This window comes from Nannospalax galili, unplaced genomic scaffold, assembly GCF_000622305.1.
Source record: "Nannospalax galili isolate Female #2095 unplaced genomic scaffold, S.galili_v1.0 scaffold7, whole genome shotgun sequence".
Lineage (NCBI taxonomy): Eukaryota > Metazoa > Chordata > Mammalia > Rodentia > Spalacidae > Nannospalax > Nannospalax galili.
In genome coordinates this window covers 4,976,482-4,981,022 of record NW_008359081.1, presented here as the reverse complement: position 1 = coordinate 4,981,022, position 4,541 = coordinate 4,976,482, and the positions used below count along the sequence as shown (strand labels likewise).

At 39.0% G+C, this 4,541-nt stretch overlaps 1 pseudogene; it reads right to left on the bottom strand.

Annotated features, from left to right (window-relative positions):
- Positions 1-2,659: 2,659 nt before the first annotated feature.
- On the bottom strand, positions 2,660-4,003 carry LOC103725416 (annotated as a pseudogene).
- Between the last annotated feature and the right edge of the window lie 538 nt (positions 4,004-4,541).

Genomic DNA, 4,541 nt, shown 5'->3' with positions numbered 1-4,541 from the left:
ATTTTTAATAAAAATATTTTATTGAAATTTATACTTTTTTTGGTCTTTTTGAGACAGGGTCTCCCTGTAGCCCCAGATGTCCTGGAACTCACTATGAAGACCAGGCTGGCCTTGAACTCACAGAGATCTGCCTGCCTGTCTCCCAAGTGATGGGATTAAAGGAATGCACCACTATGCCTGCCACGTTTTATATAATAGATCTTAATCAAATTTAGACACCCCTCCTGATCATGGCTCCCATAGCCCCCCAATGGATTTCATGTATTCTGTCATTCATGTTCAGATCTATGTGATCAAATATTTGTACCTAGATGTACCTCAATGAAAGTTCATCCAGTGGAGTCTAGTCAACCTATCTAGAGTCACCATCTTAAAGAAGATCTTCTGCCCCTTACCAATCAGTAGTCAATTGCTCATAGTTCTTGAAATAGAGTCGGGGGCCTGAGTTCCACAACCAGTCACACAGAGAGAATATATGTCTGAGAAATGCCTAGCACTACATGATACATCTACAGTGGAACCTCTATACCTAGGACTCATGGAACAGGGCTTAAAGAGAATACTAATATACCCCTCAACTCTCACCAGCAAAGCTTCCTCATATAACAAAGTGAGATGCACACAGAAGGCCACAACTTGCTAAGTTATAGAGATTTAGAGACTGCAGAATGCATGACCCTGGAAAGGACTCCTATATTAAACCTCACCCACCCAAGACTCAGGGACCATTGCAGAAAAGGGGGTGGAAAGACTGTAAGAGCCAGGGTTGTTGCGTGAACATAAGGAAACAGAGGCTTTCAGATCTCTGGAAACTTTTTCATATGAACTTTCAACAATGGTGACAGCATACACAAGCCCCATGCCAACTCAATCAAATTTCACTTTTTTTTAAAGTCGAATAGTATTCAACTACACGTACATGCACACACACACACACACACACACACACACATATATATATATATATATATATATATATATATAATGCATTTATGTACACATAAATCAGGCCTCTATATTCAATAATTCTGAGTCTTCAAACTCATTCAGGAATGGATCAAAACTTTTTTAGCATTTTATTTTTTATGTGTATAAATGTATTGCCTACATGTATATAAGTGTACCCCTGCCATGAATTACCCATAGAGGTCATAAAAGAACATCAGATCTGCTGGAACTGAACTTACAGACAGCTGTTAACTGCAATGTGGGTGATGGGAATTGAACCCGGTCCTTTGCAAGAGAAGCCAGTGCTTTTAATCTCTGATCCACCTCTCCAGCAACCCAAAATATTTTTAAAACTTGTCTGTATTTTACAGAAATTTTATCATTCTTCTCCAGATGTATGGGATAAAAAATGAATTAAATAGTAGTCACAACTTATTATTATATTGTATAATATACTATCATACATGTTAGTTGTAGAATATATGCCAAATTTCATTTATGCCTTAATAATAAAAAAAAGTAGCCTGACTCTTAGCATCCATTTTTTTCATAATCATCTTTATACCCCATCCTCACTGACACCCTCTCATAGCTCCCTCCCGCCCCCACCACTGGACCCCATATACTCTGTCATCCCTGTTATCCATTTTAAGGTAAAGAGCAGACCCAAAATGCTGATGACATTTTCCTTCAGATTTCTCTGGGAACTGTGTTCTTTTTAAATTTTTATTTATTTATTTTTATTGTTTATTTATTTTGGCTCCAATACTCCATTATTGTTTCTTTCACCAAACATATTAAAAATTTCTATACATAAAATAGGCTGACATCAATATAACTATTATGTGTAAAAACAGTGCACTATTTGGGGGCTGGAGAGATGGTTCAGAGGCGAAGAGCACTGATTGCTCTGGCAAAGGATCCGGATTAGATTCCCAGCACCCACATGGTGGCTACGAACTGTCCTTAACTCCAGGTCCAGGGGACTCTGAAGCCCTCTTCTGACCTCTGCGGCATTGCATGACATGCGTGCACTCACATACATGCAGGCAATACACTCACACACATAAAACAAAAATAACAAATAAAATATTTTAAAAAATAGTGCACTATTTTTCTTCCACAAAGTGAGTTTGCATCCTAAGATCTGGTAAACATTTGTTCTTTTGTTTCTTAAAGACAGAAGAGTTGAAATTTTGATGTTAAACATTTTAATAAAAAAACACACTCATAGAGAAGCAATCTGTCAGCAAATACACAGAACAATTAAAAATAGATTTTACTTCACCTCCTGAGTTTTACAATCACCTGTGGAAATTTACAAAAACATTTTACCAAGCCTCCCTGTTGGAAATGATTGTAATGGGAGTCAGAAACAGAGTACAGCATGTGTATGTAACATATTTCTTGTTTTGGCAGCGCTAGGTACTGAACCTAGGCCCTTGAGCATGCTATTAGGCAAGTACTCTACCACTGAGTTACATCCCCACCCAGGACTGGAGTTTTATTTGAGGCAGTTTCGCTGTAGCCCAGGCTTCCTTCAAACTTCTGTCTTTCCAACTTCAGCTTCCTGAGTGCTAGAGATACAGGTATATACCTACATGTCTAAGTTTATTCTTAAAAAGCTCTTTAGGTAACTCTGATTTTTTTTTTTCAGGTTGAGGTGCTGGTTTCCAAGTTGACTGGGCCACTTGTGGTTTTTTTTTTTTTTTCAGTTTTGGGCGTTGCTGGTTGCTTTCTTTGCAGATTTCCTGGGAGTAGTGAAAAACTTGGCCTCTGGCTTTTTTTGGAGTCTGCCTCGGATCTTTTTTTGCTAGTGAAGATGTTTTTTCTTTCTACTGCTCCATTTTTTGTTTGTTCCCTAGGCTGTTCCCTGGGGTCCCACTGCCTGAAGATTCTGGTGTCTCTGCAGCTGACAGGGCCATTCTCTTCTTGCCATGAGGTGTATTTGGACCAGGAGTTTTTTTTTGGAGGTTTTCTTTCTGTGACATCTTTTTGCATCTTCACATTTTCTTTAGCTGGACTTTCTGCTATTGGTATCAGTTGTGGAATTTCTTCATCACATTGGTCTATCACCATAGGTTTTGCCAGTCTTTTTCTTCTGGGACCCAGGGCTCTTCACCGGGCAGCACCAGTTTTAGGAGCCAACCCACCCTGCAGTGGGATTAACACATCAGTTTTGGCCTTTTGTCTTAACATTTTGCTTTTGTTCTTCAACTTCTGTTTTTCATGGTATTTTATTTTTCTCTTTGCCTCCGTTTTCTTCAAGCTGCAGAGGGATATATTCTTTTCATCCTGACAGGTGACAAATGAGGAAAAGATGGGAAGGGAAACTGACTTCTCAGTTTTCAGGAACAGAAGTTTCACACTCTGCCGTTTCTCTGGTAATATTTCTGAAAGCTTTTCTGAGACAGCCAAGATGTTCTCAATGATGTACTGGCTCTCTATTCCAGTGTGACCAATGCATATAGTATTGCAAGAACCACTTTTAGAGAGGTTTAAGGCTGTCCCTCTGTTACTGTCTTTGATCCCTTAGGACAAATGCTTGGCGAGAAGGTTTACAGGTACTGGAACTTTCTTTCCTTGATAGAAACGCTTTCCGATGTTTGTGGGTAAAAGCCATCTAATTCTTTCATCAGAACTGAAGAACTCAAAGCTACTCAGGAGGTTGAGCTTGGCCTCATAGGCTTTATCTTCCTTTTTTTAAAGTTTGGAAAGGGATAATCTGAGAGATGGTTTTAACTCCATGCTTTTTCGGGTGCTTCTTAAAGAAACATTCTGTCTGTTCAGGTGGTTCTCATTCATCTTTGGTAAATAAACAGATTTCTGAAAAATTGGATAGACTATTATGAGGCAAGGACAATTGAACTTCTCAGCTCTTTCTCTGGGATTTTCCATAATATCACCATTAAAAACAAATTATTCTCAATCAAAAGCAATCCATTATTTTTTTTCTGGATTTGGATTGTGTAAACAGAACTTCCACTGCTCTTTTAATCTGCTCTTGGTCAAGCTGCTGCAGGGCAGAGGTACCCCCAGGCGTCGCAGTGGCCATCCTAGTGGAGGTAGAGGCTGAGGCCAAGGACAGAGTGCAGAACCAAAGTAATAGGAAACTGATATAATTTACTTCAAGCTTCTTGTTACAGCAACTGCCTAAACAAACACACGGCTCCGATTAGGTACATATGAATAAGTGATATACACTCCAAAATTATGGCTTTATACAAGTGCATTGTTGCAACCGAAGTAATGAGATCTGATTAGGTGCATAAAAAATAAAACGTTAAGTTTAAAAAAAGAACTTTTTTTTTGAGACAGGGTCTCTCTGTGGTCCCAGCTGTCCTGGAACTCACTCTACAGATCAGGCTGGCCTTGAACACAGAGATCTTCCTGCTTCTGCCTCTTGAGTGCTGGGATTAAAGTCTGGCATATGCCACCACACCTGGCTTATAAAACCTTCTTGCAATATTACAGTATTTTTTTGTGTGTGTATCTGAGGATCAAACTCACATGTGTATATACATATATACACACAATATCACTTAATGATGTAGTCAGTATCACTGTAGTAGAATCCATCCCCCAGATTCTTT